The sequence below is a fragment of the Canis lupus genome, chromosome 37 (genome assembly GCF_048164855.1).
Source record: "Canis lupus baileyi chromosome 37, mCanLup2.hap1, whole genome shotgun sequence".
Classification (NCBI taxonomy): domain Eukaryota; kingdom Metazoa; phylum Chordata; class Mammalia; order Carnivora; family Canidae; genus Canis; species Canis lupus.
Window position 1 is genome coordinate 20,082,459 of NC_132874.1, and position 15,447 is coordinate 20,097,905.

Consider the following 15,447-nt stretch of genomic DNA (forward strand, 5'->3'; position numbering starts at 1 on the left):
TAGAGCATAATTTGTAATTTTGTTATTTTGGCTTCCCTAATCTACAACCTAATGGTGTAATCAACTCAATAAAATGGAGTGTATTTCTAGACTTGAAATGAAACAAATCCAGTTCTCACTTCTTTCCTAGGCAGGTTTTGGGAATAAACTGAATGATTTTCAGGGTGTTTTGAGTTGAGCTTATTTTCATGGGCCCACTAGCTTTTGGAGTAATTTAAAGATTTTTAACTTAGGATATTTCTGCTACTTTGGGATTCCACTGGACTTGTTTTTATTTTTAAGAAAGGTAAAATTAAATCATGAAGTTTGAGCCACTCTCATAAACAGAATGAAAAATTACTCCCTTCATGTGGGAAGTGTATATTTCAGTTATCACTTGGAAATCCTTTCTACTCTGTTCATTTATTTATGGCAGTAAAATTGAGTTCTTTTGTTAAGAAAACATTTCTCACTATTTGAGAAGTCTGAAACTGGCAAATCCTTAAAGTAAACAGAAAAGGAGATCTTGAGCATATTATTTGTGGTTTTTGTTGGAGAATTTATAGTGATTTCAATTTAGAGTCTGTTTTTGAAAAAGAGCTTAAATGCTGCTATTGTGAAAAAATGACAACATATTTTTACGATCTTAATATTTATAAGAAAAGAATGGGTTCATATTATTGTTATCATTATTATTATTATTACCCTTTTACTGATGCAATAAATACTGAAATTTGGGATATAAAACATTTTTTTTCAATTGGTATCTTCTACTTCCAGTAATGGTAAAACAATTTGAACAAACCCTCCTGCTGAGAACAAGTGAATGACAGGCACTGAGGGGGGCATTTGGTGGGATGAGCACTGGGTGTTATGCTATATGTTGGCAAATTAAACTCCAATTAGAAAAAAAAAAACGAGTGAAAAAGACAGATGAAATAGGAAAATAAAATCTTTAAAATTTTTGCTGTGAGGGCATTTGTTTATCCAGAGAGGGGAAATGAAAAGCAGAATCCCAGGGCAAAGGGAACACAAGTCAAAGTCTGGAGCCTACCCAAGGAGAGAAGTCTGATACATCCTACTCATATTTAAAGCTGGGAAATAAACAAGGGGTAGTGGAACGGGAGGTAGGTGGGGGATGAGGTGACTAGGTGACGGGCACTGAGGGGGACACTTGATGGGATGAGCACTGGATGTTATACTATGTTGGCAAATCGAACTCCAATAAAAAAAATATACAAAAAAAAAAAAAAAAAAAAGCTAGGATTACCAAAGTTCTTCAGCCTTAAGGTCAAAGCAGACCAGAAGCAAGCCAGCATTCACATTGACTCACAGCCCATGTTCTCTTCCTCTGGCTGGTCTGGGGAGTCTCAAGACTTAAACTTGCATTCAGGTGGTCTCACACTGGGGGCTCCACATGCAGCTAGGGAGCAGAATAAACCTTTAGTCTGAAGGAAGGCACCATCATCCCGGGCCTCAAATTATATGCACAACTTTTTTTTTTTTTTCAAATTCTCTGGTCAAAGATAAGCAGGTACATGAGGAGATAAGACACCATGATCAACTGTCAGCAGAAACAACAAAAAACAGAAAGAGTCCACAATGATTTGAGTTATTACAGTCACCAGACACAGATCATGAAACGATGTCTAATAAGCTTGAAAAAGTAGAAGAGGAGCTTAAAACATATAAGCATCCAAAGGAAACTTTTAAAAGGAGTGTAGCTAATATACAAATAGAAAAAAAAATATAAATGATAGGTGTTTAGGCTACAAATTTAGACTATAAAACGCATACCCAAGAACTGAAGAATTCATACTTTTCTGAAGCACACCTAGAACAGTTACAAAATATATTCATATATTTCTGACCATAAAGCAAGTAATCAACATACTTTACAAACATAGGGAACATATTCTAGCAATCATGTAAAAAGCAACTTTAAAGAAAGGTAGACTAGAAAATCTCTACATATTTTGAAGTAAAGACCTGTATTTCCATATAACTAATGAGTCAATGAAGAAATCGTAAGGGAGGTTTGAAAATATTTTAAACTGAATAATAATGAAAATGCTGCATACATTCATGGGATAAAGTTAAAGACATGATTAGAGGAAAACTTATAACTCAAGATAAATATATAAGATAAAAGAAAGGCACAAAAGCAATGACTTAAGCATCAATCTATGAAGCTAAAAATAGAATGACAAATAAACCCAAGCAAAGGAAAGAAAGAAAGAAAGAAAGAAAGAAAGAAAGAAAGAAAGAAAGAAATTTGATGTAGATTTTTTTGTAGATCCCCTTGACAAGTAAAGGGAATTCTATTCTATTTGTAGTCTACTATTGTATTTTATTATGAATTAACATTGAAATCAATCAAACATTTTTCTGCATCTATTGACATTATTTATATGGACATTTGCTTTAATCTCTGAATATGGTTAATCATAACAACAGATTTTCTTATGTTGAAACAATCTTGAATTCCTGGGGTAAATCCAATTTGGCCATGATTTATCCTTCTTTTTAAAAAAACTGCTAGATTACATTTGCTAATGTAATCTTGTTGCATTAAGTTTATAGATCAACCTGTGATTTTTTTCTCTTATTTTACTATCTTTATTGAACTTTGGTATCAAAATTTTACTCAAATCATAAAATGAATTGAGAAATATGCTCTTTCTCTTATCTAAAGAATCTGGGAAAATTGTAAGTTCTTTTTCTTCAATATTTTGTAGAATCATCTAGTGAAACTAAATGGCCTTGAGTTACCTTTCTAGGTACACTTTGGTTTACTCAAGTTTATTAACAGTTATGTACTATTTATTGCTTTTATTTCTTCTTGAATCAGTTTTGATGAGAGATATTTTTTGAGAACTGTGTCTGTTTCAACTAAATTTTTAACTATGTCAGCATAAAGTTGATAATATTCTTCTTTGTTAAATATCTGTAGGATATCTTATGACATTGATTTTTCCATTGTTAATATTGATAATCTCAATCTTCACAATAAACCTATGAGGTATATTCTATTATCTTTACTCCATGAATGAGGGACTCAGGCACAGAGAGTTTATCTGCTTATGGAATGGATTGTAGACTTGAATCCAGGTGGCCAAACTCCACTTCCTTGACTTTTTTTTTTATGGTAACACATAATACATTTATTTTTTAAAGTAAATTAAAATGCAAATTATATATTTCTCTGTTTCAACTTCTAATATGGTGAACATTGGCAGATAAACTTCACATAAACTAAAACTCTTCGGGGCACTCAATAATTGTAAAAAGCTCCCTGAGTGATTTTCAGTAGATAGCCAGGGTTGAGAACTGCTGCTTCAGAGTATGTTATTCCAGGTCATGGGGGCTGTGGCCCAGGCCAGCAGAACCAGGTGAGGCCAAAAAAACAGGGGCCTCAGGAATGTTCAGAGGTGTCTACCTCTCCCAACCATTACATTCTACTCTTGCCATCATAGTAATGATACCAATGACATTTCAAAGACCTAAAAAATACTTTGGATAACATGAGCTTTATATAATTTTATATTTTTATTACTGTACTGTAAAATGCTAAGTCAACTAGCTGGAACACAGCTCTAAAGAGGTCAGTGCTCTAAAATCCATCCCTGGTTGAGCAAGTTGATTTTAACCAATTCCTTTAGCCTAAGCTTGTAGCACTGAGACAACCTTATCAGATTTATTAAAATTTCAGGCTTATGTTCACAAGAGGACTCAATAGAGTCCAGACCCATTTTTTTAAACTGACAAGCAAATGCATTTCTAGTGCTAAAACCCTGGACCAGGCCACCGTCATCTCTTGCCTAGGCTACTACAGTAATTTACGATTGGTCTTCCTTTGATTATTTCCTATGGAGAAATCATTATTTTGCTTTAAAAACAAAAAACTTTAATGTCATTTTCTTAATTATAAGCCTTTTTGGGGAACAACACTTTAAAATCTATAACAATGTTTTCTTTCTTTCTTTCTTTCTTTCTTTCTTTCTTTCTTTCTTTCTTTCTCTCTCTCTGTCTTTTTTTATGACCAAGGAAACAAGTTTTGTCCTGGTCTTCCCAAGACACCCAACTCTTGAGAAGTTGTTAGGACTTCTGTAACAATGGAGGGAAACATCAGGACTGAAGAAGTGAGACAAGGGAGGGAAGAAAGCCAATAAGGTGACATTAATGAGCAGGCACCTTGGGCTTGACTCCACTGGAGGGCCTCCAGAAAACTATATACATAATCTGCTTCAGTTTTTCCCACGTGAAGGTGGGCTAAATTGGTTATTAATCTAACTAACATACAACTGACATTAACTGAGGTCTCCTTTTGAGGAAATTAACTTTTTAGCACTTCAGGCCAGTCCTGAACATAGACCAGACAAACTTGTGTGATTAGAGAAGAGGAAGAGGTTCATGGGTGCTTCAGCACAAAACCACTTGTGTATAAGGGAACAGTGAATGTCAACAGGAGTCCTTGAATGAAGCATCAACACTTGCACAGCTGTGGTCAGCTTCTGGCCTGTCTTAAGTTTATTCTAGTAACCAAATCTTCAAGGTGGAACTAATACTTCAAGGTGTATCTTCTTTAAAATACAGGAAAACAAACTTTAACAGTAGGATTAATAGAACACACACAGTCTCCTCTGCTATATTTGGTCCTAAGGCATATAAAATATATTTATCTCCGTCTTCTATACTCCACTTTAGAGTTCTTCCACCTTCATTCAAAACTTCTACTAGCCTAGTTTTCTTGTGTAATAAGTAACCTAGACATTTACCCTTAAGAGGTTTGAACCACTGGTTGCTGTGCTTTAGTCGTGCCATGGTTGCTATAACCAGCCATTTATGGTTATCACTAGGCACAGAAGCACAAAAAAAATAATCCCTGAATTCCTCTTTATCATCCTGAATTCCTCTTTATCTAGCAGCAACCAGAGATCTTGATGACAATCTAGGTTGGTTATGTCCACCAATATAATTCCTTTCTTTTCCTGCTTGTACATGGGCAGTAGGAGCCCAAAATGATAACTTTGTATTTAAAGGGTTTAATGGAAGTCTTGCTGTAAACTCTGGGTTCCCTTCCATGCACACCAGAACCTCTAATCAAAATGAATCTGAAAATATAGGGTTAGGAAGCACACATTTCCCCAAGTGGGCTACCAGGAGTGATTATATGAGAATCATTCCTTCCCAGTTGTTGGCTCCGAGGCTCATGTAGTCTAGCTATCATGGATAATGTATCTTACAAGGGCCATATAATGGTTCAAAGTATATACTGTATCCCAAATGGTCATGCTCCATTTCAGGCTCATGCTTCAGCTGTGCCTTCAAGAGGCCATTCATCATTCAATCAATCTGCCTGTTTCTAGGTGATGTGACATAGTGTAGAAATGATAGATCCTATAGTCATGTGCTCACTTCCACACTTTGCTGCCTGTGAGTGACTGAGTGACTGAGCTGCTAATATTGACTCCAAGACTCATTGCACTCATTCTCACAGGTCCTTCTAATATGTTCTTCCCTACAACTGCTTGCCTCTGACCTTTCAAATTTGCACAGCTTGAACTCTGTCCTGGCCAGGCCATTAATCAATGTCCAAGGAGCCATGTGTAGAGCCATTTCCACACAAATGTCATGTCCCAGTGTGTGTATGGTGACCTGTCCACTGAAAGTATTTCTCCTCTCCACCCTACACCAGGGCAACTCCTCAGTAGAGCTGTAGTTTGTAACTAATCCATGTTTTGGCTCACATAGTTGTGAAGTGGGGGAAAGGCATTTGTGCAATGGAGACATGTAGCAGTGGTGTCTAGACATGTTTGTGTAACTTGCCTATGCTTTTCAGAGCTGCTTAGGCTCAATTTCAAATGTACAGTTTTCACTGAATGATAGATTACTGCAGAGCCTGACCGACCAATCCTATAATTTGTTGGCTCTGATGAATCCCCTATTCATGATGGGTAGCTCCAGTCATGTGATAATTTTTTTTAAGATTTTATTTATTTATTTATTCATGAGAGAGACAGAAACACAGGCAGAGGGAGAAGCAGGCTCCATGCAGGGAGCCCCACATGGGACTCCATCCCCGGTCTCCAAGATCATGCCCTGGGCTGAAGGCAGCGCTAAACCGCTGAGCCACCGGGCTGCCCAATAATTTCTTGCTGCTCCATAGCCAGGTACTCAATCTCTGTTTGACTCAACAGTAGGCCAAGAGCTGCTTTTTTGGATAGTGAATAGCTCTTTGATACAGATGGCAATAGTTTGCTCTAGAACCCTTGCGCTCTGTACTGAGCCTTTACCATTGAGGTTTGCATGAGATTCCACACACTGTTCTCCTCTACTATAGGTATTTCTATCTCTGTTAGGTCCATGGATCACATGACCCAAGTAGCAGGGAGGCTCATACTGCAGCCTGAACCTGCTGCAGAGCTATTTCTTGCTCTGGATCCACCCAAAACTTGCAGCTGTCTGAGTCACCCAATAAATAGGATACAAATAGAATACAGCAGAATTTCTAAGCATATGATATGCTGTTTCCAAATTTCAAAGATGCTTACCCAACATTGTTCCTTTTTTTTTTTTTTTTTTTTTTTTTAGTGGTAAGAAGTGCAAAGTGCAATAGCTTGTTCTTTACCTTAAAGGAATGTCCTGGCATGCTCCAGACCTGACAGCTCCTAGAAACTTTACTAAATCTCTGTAGTTCCCTACCCCACCCTCCATCATCTAGTAATGCACACATCTTACAAGAGCATAGGAAACACTTGCAATTTCCTGCTACCCAGGTCTGACTAATGTGATGCTAACAATATAGTGGACCAACACGATTTTCTGTGAAATTTCCAGATCATCAAAAATCAGTTGGACTATATTGTAACAGAGTTCAGAAGAAATAAAAAGGGTAAATGCATGAAATTATCTGTTCCAGGTTATTGGGAACTGCCTTTGATTCCTTTCCTTGACAGGCATACAAAAGAATGCATTTGCCAAAGTGGTATCCACATACAAAGTACCAGAGGCTATATTGATTTAGTGCTAAATCTAGTAGAGATATCACACCTCTAAAACAATTGTAATTGGGGCTATCACTTGGTTAAGTTTATGATATCACCCCATCAGCTCCATGATCCATCTGGTTTTTGCAAGGGCCATATGGTTGAATTAAATGGGGATATGATGAGAATCGCTATTCTGCATGCTTTTACATATTTGAGGGTGGCACTAATATCAGACATTCTCCTTGGAATGCAGTACCACTTCTGACTTATTATCTTGGTTGAGGAAAAGAGGCAATTTAAGGGTCTTCTGCTTGGCCTTGGCCATTATTATGATTCTTACTCCACAGGTCAGAAACAAATATGAAGGTTCTTCAGGATGCTATGTGTATCCATCTCTATTATGCAATTGGGAACCAAAGAAATGACCACAGGTGGGTCCATAGACCCACTGAACTCACTGTGAGATGGACTTTAATCAAAACTCCATTAATCTGGCATCCATGAATCCCAACCATAACAAGGTGTCATGGTGGTGCTTGTGGTTTCATGGCGCACACATCAGCTTAGATCTTAATCTGAAGATGTCAGATGATCTGGACATTCCCCTTTCCCAATTTTATATTTAACCAGCACCAGTCCTTTGGTGAAGACTATTGATTCAACAGCTTTTGGTTCTTACTGTCATGTTGCAGAGTATTTCTTCTAGGAGACAACTCTTCCATCAATGTCCTGGTCAGGCCCCCTCCTTATGTCCTCTCAGACTAGTCTGGGCTTTTTAATATTAGCAGAGGTAAGATCCCAAGAAAGCAAGCAGAATCTCACAGAGGCCCATTCTCTGTTAAGTATTGTGACATTTTCTTTCTCTACTGAATCATTCCATATGCATACAATTAATCTACAATATATCACTTAATAAAAAAAATAAATAAACCCTCCATTGGTATTACTGTCCCCTCCAGTTCGTACTTCATTCATTGTTCTATCTTTCACTGTGGAAGTCTGCTAAATAGATTCTTACCCTTTTTTCTCCACTTCTTTCTTGATCCCAATTCAAGCAAGCACCTGTTCCTATCGCTCAATTGAAACTACTCTTGTCCAGATCTCCACCAGCCATTAGATGATGAAATCCTATGGTCATTTCTCTGTTCATACTTCCCTATCAGTGTTTGGCCTCTGTCCCCCAGCACTCATCATTTCTTTGTACACAGAGGCCCTTTATTGTAACCACCTGTGATTCTCTCTCAAAGAAGCAAGCTTGGCTAGCTAGAAGAAGGCTAGAAGTTCAAGGTTGTCAATGTCTCCAGGAGCAGCTCTCAGCCAATGAGATCGGAGCTGGTACCTACATGCCCTATCTTCCCTCCCTTCTGGTGGGGTGACTCTGACACAGGTTCTATATAGGTTCCCAGAAGCTTCCAGTGGGATTAAGCTCAGTTTTCTGCAGTGAGAACTGTCTTATGAACAAACCTTGCCTAGACTCTCTGCCCTACACTGTCTTACTTCCCTACTCCTTTCCTGGTGCCCCTGAGAATCACTTCTTAAATCAACTGCTTAAAATCGATTCCTTATCTTAAGATATGCTTCTGGCAGGGAGTCTGATTCTAGTAGATTCGTGGCAAAAATGGCTGCAGTTTTTCCTTCACTGTATCTCCTTCGCAACATGATTTTGCAGCCTCTCTCATCAAGAGATAAACACTATTTCCCTACTCTTTGAATCTGGGCTGATCTGAGTTGTTTTACTTTGTGGAATGCATCATAAATAACTAGTGTTCTTGTGCTGAGCTTAGTCCTAAATGATTGTTACATACTTTAGCTTGTATTGGCTTAGTGTAATATAGGGCCTATAAGACAAGGTTATGTTTATCTTATTTAAATACTTAGTCATATTCCCACTGCTTAGAACTAGGCTGAACACAAGTGCAGAGGGGCCACACTGTATGCTTGAGTGAAGAATTGAATATATACACACACACTGTAGACTCAACCACTTCTAACTGGGAAATCTCACTTTTCAAGTTGGAATCCTGGAGAAAGCACTTTGAGTAGATTGGTGGCAACAGAAGCCTGTTGGAAGTGAAAGAAAGGAAATGACTGGAAGGATTTTGCCAACTAATACAGCAGATCACCCCCTTAACCCCATTCAGTTCTACCTCCACCTCAAATTTCACTTGTTTCCTATTCCAATTCCTAACTCTCCCCACCATGTCCTCAACAAACAGTTCAAGTTCTGTCACAAGTGAAATGAATTCGGTAACCTGATTGATTGATCTATTGATTGTCTCTGGTTCTTTTTCTAGTTACTATGTTTATTAGCTCTCCTTAGCAGCGACTCCCTGCCTGCCTCTCAGGGGGAGTGGTACAAAAGGGAGAACCAATCTTTCCTGCAGCTAGCGTGCCTGTGAACTCTCTGTGGGCGTGTGACATTACAAAAATAGAAGTGGCGGAGCAGTACTCTCAGTTACTTGGGATTGCAACAGAGGGAGACGTGAAATTTGCTTTTGCAGCTGTTCTTTACAAAATGGCTCCCATTGAATAATGAGTGTCTTGCTTTTTGATTAAAATTTTTTTCACCCCGTATTCGCTTCCAAATAACAAGGTCAAGTTTGTTCGCTTTGGTGACCTTGGCTGCAGGGTTGGCCAGTACTTACTGGCACGTCAGCAAATGCCCATCCTCCTTCTGTTGACTGCTTTGTCATTTATAGGGACTGTACCTGAGTACAGTGTTGGAATGATTGACATTTAGTTCTGAACACTATTTTGATTTTTTAGTCCGATATTTTCCAGTTTAACTCCTGTTGGAAGTGACTCACTTGTGGTTCGGTGGAATTTAGCTTCTGGCTCTGGTGTAGTAATCAGTATTTGCTATTGGTTCAGAATTCAGCAAAGTGTTGCTTTTTAATTTGAGTAGGGTTCATAGTTCAAATCTGAACATCAGAATTGAAATTGGTTTGCTTAATTATGTGATCGCCAAATGCTAGTAACCATGTACAAGAAGCTTGGTGTAATGCTTTTAATTCTTGATTGTGTAGACGTGGATTATAAATGTCATATAACGCTCCCTTACCAGATTTTGGGCAGTAAACTATATGAGAAAAAAGTTCACAGTATTTGAGTTACTGAATATACGCAAAGTCTTCCTGTCCAGTATACAGATTTGGGGACATTTATGACAGTTCACAAGTAGCTTAACATTGTTTGATCTAACTGAAGCATAAAGGAGGTATCTTGGTATAAGTGGGGAATGCAACTTTGAATTCCAGTCTCAGTCCCCGCACTAACTAGCTCTTGGACAAGTGCTCTTGCACAAGTGATCTTTCATTCTGAGCAAGTTTCAGTCTGCTCATTATTACATGGAGCATAATCCAACTTTAGGCCCCTTATATTTTTCAGGGTTGCTGTGAACTAGGGCAGGAACTGTGTCCTATTCAATTTGTAGCCATATTGCTACAAACACTACGTAGTTGTGTGTTTAACACTCAAATACATTGAGTGTTAAATGAACATGAAAATACTTTTAAAAATGTAAAGCGAAACACATCTAAATGGAATTATATAAACTGTTTTATTATCTAAGTCCTTCTTTCTCTTCCTCCTCTTCCTCCTTCTCCATACTATGAAACATGGAGATGTTATAGAATGATATAGAATGAAAAGTATTTTCTTTTTTCAGAGAAGCTTAAAGGTTTTTTCCCTGACGTCCAGAACTAGTGAGACTCATGGTTAGTACAACTCACATTGCTGGCTTTCTTAATTGTCTATTCATTCACTCATTCATTAACTCACCATACATTTCCAAGCACCTGTAGGGTATATAGTTGGTTTTATGACTGATATTGAGAGATCAAGATATGGTCCACATCTGTAAACAGGTTCGTTTTGGAGATAGATACAAGAGAGCCACTTAACTGTGGTAATGCACCATAGCCTGGCTATCTAATCACATCAAGAAAAAGTGAAATAGGAATTCCTTCCCCTGACCCATATGTCCTGCAATAGTAGGAAATCAGGAAAAGAGAGTAAAATTTTCTGTTTCCATGGAAACAGACCTGATCAGAAAAGCAAGAGATATGCATAGCAGCTACCTAGAGTAGAATATGGTTGTCCTGCAGAGTACATGTTGCTATGGAAGGCAAGAGGCACCAGCTAAGTGGCTGGACACTGAAGAGAGAAAAGAATAAATGTTCGGAATTATTTTGTCCATAAGACACTGAGATATGATTGAATGCTTTTTTAAAATTTTCTTTATTTATTCATTCAGACAGAGAGAGAGAGGCAGAGACACATGCTGAGGGAGAAGCAGGCTCCATGCAGGGAGCCCCAACGTGGGATTCGATCCTGGGTCTCCAGGATCACACCCCAGGCTGCAGGCAGCGCTAAACTGCTGTGCCACTGGGGCTGCCCTGATTGAATGCTTTTAGAAGCATTATTGGTTTGATGATGGGTAAAGAATTTGGATTTTTTTTTTTTTTTTTGGAGAATAACTCTATTCACCAAGAGACACAAATTTTCAAATGTTATCAGAGACACTAAAAATCTCATGGAGTTTTGCTACCCTTGCTACCCTTGACATCCATTAAACTAGAGAGATATTCATGGATAGCTGACAAGAGGATGAAAGGGGTGACTTCCTAATGATGAAAATAATGACACCAAAGCAAGAACTGGCAAATACTGGGCACTTTCTAGGTGCCAGAGACTGTGCTAATTGCTGACATGCATTATCTATTTTAACCCTCAGCACAAATGTGTGAGGAATACAAAGCCTATAAAGATGAGGAAGATGAGGCCCAGAAAGTTTAAGAAAGTTGCCTAAGATCATGTAGTTGATGAGAAACAGCTAAAGTTTGAGTTCATGTCTGTTGGACTCCAAAGTCCAGATATTCAAATATTACATTATATACATATCCTGTGAGGTCTCTACACTCCAACCATTCCAACGTGAATCTCTTAAAGTACTATAGTACTTTTTTTTTTTTTAATGAGTTTTGGTTATACCATTTGTCTGCATCTCCACAGAATCCAAGCATGCAATAGAGGAATATTGTAATAAAGGATTGTGTGAGGGAGATCACCCATGCCTGGGCTTCCTTCCCTGCATCTTATTGCATACAAGCCATCACCAGGCCAGCATCTACCATGAAGATGAGCAGCAGTTCTACTTTGGAGAATGGAATGTCTGTGGTCATTTTATGTCGACAATCTCTTCAAAGAAAGCAGAAAATTTACATGTTAGAAATGAGTCTGGAATTCCATTCATTCATTTGCTCCAGAAATATTTATTAGGGATTTACTGTTTACTGAAGATTCATAGAGGGGAACAGCTCAGAAAATCAGTGCCACATGTGTGCTTTAATAGAGGCATGCTCTGGCTGCCATCAGCATGCCCAGGAGGAGCATGGGATTCAGTCTTAAATTAGACAAAGGGAGGGGGAAATGCCAGGAAGCACTTGCAAGAGAAGTACTTAAGTCTTAGGCAGGAAGTAGGAGTAAGCCAGCGTGATTCAAGGGGTAGCTGTGGGACATTCCTATGGAAATAGCCAATAGGCAATCAGAGTTTGCCAGTTTCAAAACCTTTCAGCCATTTGATGATGAACAGAACTGAAATAAGACCAATGCACAGGTGTGGAGCTTCAGGCCACATAATCTTCCTAAGGGCTGAGGTGAGACCCTTACATTCTGTAAGATTTTTAATGCTTACAAACTATTTTATACCATGACATCATTTAATCCCTTTCAAGATAGACATTATTATCCTCATTTTTCAAAGATGTTATATGATCTTCCCAAATTCACACAGCTCTGACAGATGGGGCAACAATTTAAATTCTCGCCCCCACCCCCCATTCCAGGGACCTTTCTCTGTACCTCCCTCCAACTGGAGTAGAAGTCTGCCAAGAAGCTCCAGGCTTCTGAAATATGCTCTGAGGACAAAACATGCTACACCAGATATGAATGGCTATGTGTGGCTGTTGGGGAGGAAGTGCTGGGACGGATCAGTGGTGGGTTTGGGTAGGGGGTGGGGGACAGGTTTAAAGACCCTGGAGAGGAGGCCAGCAGTGGCAGGAACAAGAAGGACAGAGATGTGCCCAGCAGGTAAGATATCAGAGGGTCAGTCAAAAGGTGCAAGTGGTAGGGTTGCATAGCTTTAAATCAAATGCTGGAAGACTCCTCTAGATCTTATCAGCTGTCCCTCCCTACTAGCCAGGTTGCCTTCTCCTCTTCTGACCAATCAGAATAAACCCTTCACTATAAACAATCAGACTAGCTTTGACCTTGCTGAGATGATAGGAGTTATCCTTGCCCACACCTCCCCTAACACAGTTCTCCTCACACAGTGTCATGATTACCTGTTACTTGCCTTCACTCCTTAAATACTCCAAGTCCAGTACCTGGCATGTGGCAGCCAAGTAAATATTAAACGAATTACTGAAAGGAACACAGGCCATGTTGAATTGTACCCCTGGCTAAGATAGGAACAGAGAAATTCGGGTTCATATATTGATTCTGCTTAATTTAATAAAAATGTATTAGCAAATTCTTAGTGTAGAAGACTCAGGAGAGTAGATACATGGTCCTTAATTTCTACAGAGCATCCGATATGGGTCCTATCTATACCAATTGAACAGTTGGCAAACAACTGGCCTTAGGGTGTTCTAATTGTCCTTAAGTAATTGGAAAATCAGGAAATACTGTCTTTCATGGAAACAACACACACCAATAGGAGATAACTATCTTCTGTATGTGCAGCCCAACACAAATGTAGTACCACCAACCTGAATACCAGCTAACCCCTAGGATAGACACTCACTGATAATTAAGGAGTGCAATGACAATGGTTTACAGTCTGATCCCTTTAAGAAATGAATATCTTTCAAAAGATCCCTCAGAAAACTAAAAAAATTAAAAAAACCTTTAAGAGCCAAACAATGAAATGTAATTATAAGCTGTATATTTGAGAATTTTAGATAGGAAATATTCTCGATCATCCTCTAAGTCAAAAATCCTCTAAGTCTTTCTGCCAAATGGGGTGTCCAGCTAATAACTGACTAATCCAGAGCATGGTAATGACCAAAATTAAAGCTAATCTCTTACTGGAGTCTTCAGAGACCATGGTTCTAGGAAAAAGAGAACTATTTCACATTCTTATTTAGAAAAAAACTCAGGCAGAAGGGCACAAGCAGTCAAGGGCAAATCTTTAGCAGGACCTCAGTCTGTAGGGAGAGAGTGGTAAGGCTGCCAGAGACTCCTCTCCAAGGAAAATGTTGGTGCTTCTCTGCTTCTTTGTTCTGGGTTCAGCAATATATCCCAGACCTGGTTCTCTGTTTTGTAACAAGATGCTTATTTTCTCCTCTTTGGAGTCACTAGTGTCTTTTTTTTCTGAGGCTGGCTGTGCATTCTATCTGCAGCGAAGTGGGAGCATCCCTGCTGGGGACTCCCTTGCCCTGCCTCTTGGGATGCAAGAAGTAGTACACAGACATCCCAGGGCAGGGTGCTGCCTCTGCCCTCCCCTGGAGCCTGGTGAGCTGCCTCACCCTCAAGTCAGTTCCTGCTAGATATTTTATGATGGTGCTATGAAGGGAATGCTTTATAAAACTCTCAGAGGTGCCAAGGAGCTGTAGAAAAGCTGATAAAGAGACTAAAGGGAGATTTGAATGCTGCCTGTGGGGATTTGGAAATTTGTCATGTGGAAGGGGAGCAGGGCAAGAAGAGAGGATTCCTGGATAGATAGGCAAAGACAGAGCCTTAGTATCATCTAGTGCAACTGCCTCATTGGACCAATGAAACTACTGAGGTGAGGTCATTTCCTTAGGATAAACATGACAGAATAGCTAAATATCTGCTTAAGCAGGCTGCTACTCCACCATGGAGTGGGTACCCCATGGAACAAAGGACTCCTCTTCATTGCCAAAATATGAACAAGGGTTAAATGTCACTCTACAAAGTGTGATAGCCACTTTTATATGTCCACTTGATTGGGTTACTGGGTGCCCAGGTATTTGGTCAAACATTATTCCGGGTATGTCAGTGAGGGTATTTCTGGATGAGATTAACATTTGAATTTGTAGACTAAATAAAACAGATTGCCCTCCACAATGTGTGAGCCTCATCCAAACTGTTGAAGGCCTGAACAGAACAAAAAGACTGCTCTCTCTTGGGTAGGAGATAATTCATCCTGCCTGACTACCTTTAAGTTGCAACATCTCTCTTCTGCCCTAAGACTGGAACTTCTGACATTGGCTCTCCTGGTCTTCAGGCATTTGGATTCAGATTGTAGTTGACCATTAACTCTCCTAGGTCTCCAGTTCATTGATGGAACTAGCTTGCATTCCTTTATTATTAATGAGAAAGTGATAATCATGAATTTATTCATTAAGTTGACATAGAAATTCATATTTGACCAAAATTAGCTTCTCCCTTGCCTGTGATGATGTTAGTTCATAACCTCCTGAGGAGCTTCCTATGTAAAATCTGAAACCAG

At 39.0% G+C, this 15,447-nt stretch overlaps 1 long non-coding RNA gene across 1 annotated transcript in view; it reads right to left on the reverse strand.

The window, feature by feature from the left end:
- Window positions 1-15,447, reverse strand: part of LOC140626050 (uncharacterized) — a 68,136-nt gene that overhangs the window by 47,689 nt on the left and 5,000 nt on the right. The window contains exon 2 of the long non-coding RNA XR_012025301.1: window positions 1,250-1,402. This is a non-coding gene — a long non-coding RNA (uncharacterized lncRNA). The remainder of the gene's footprint in view (window positions 1-1,249; window positions 1,403-15,447) is intronic.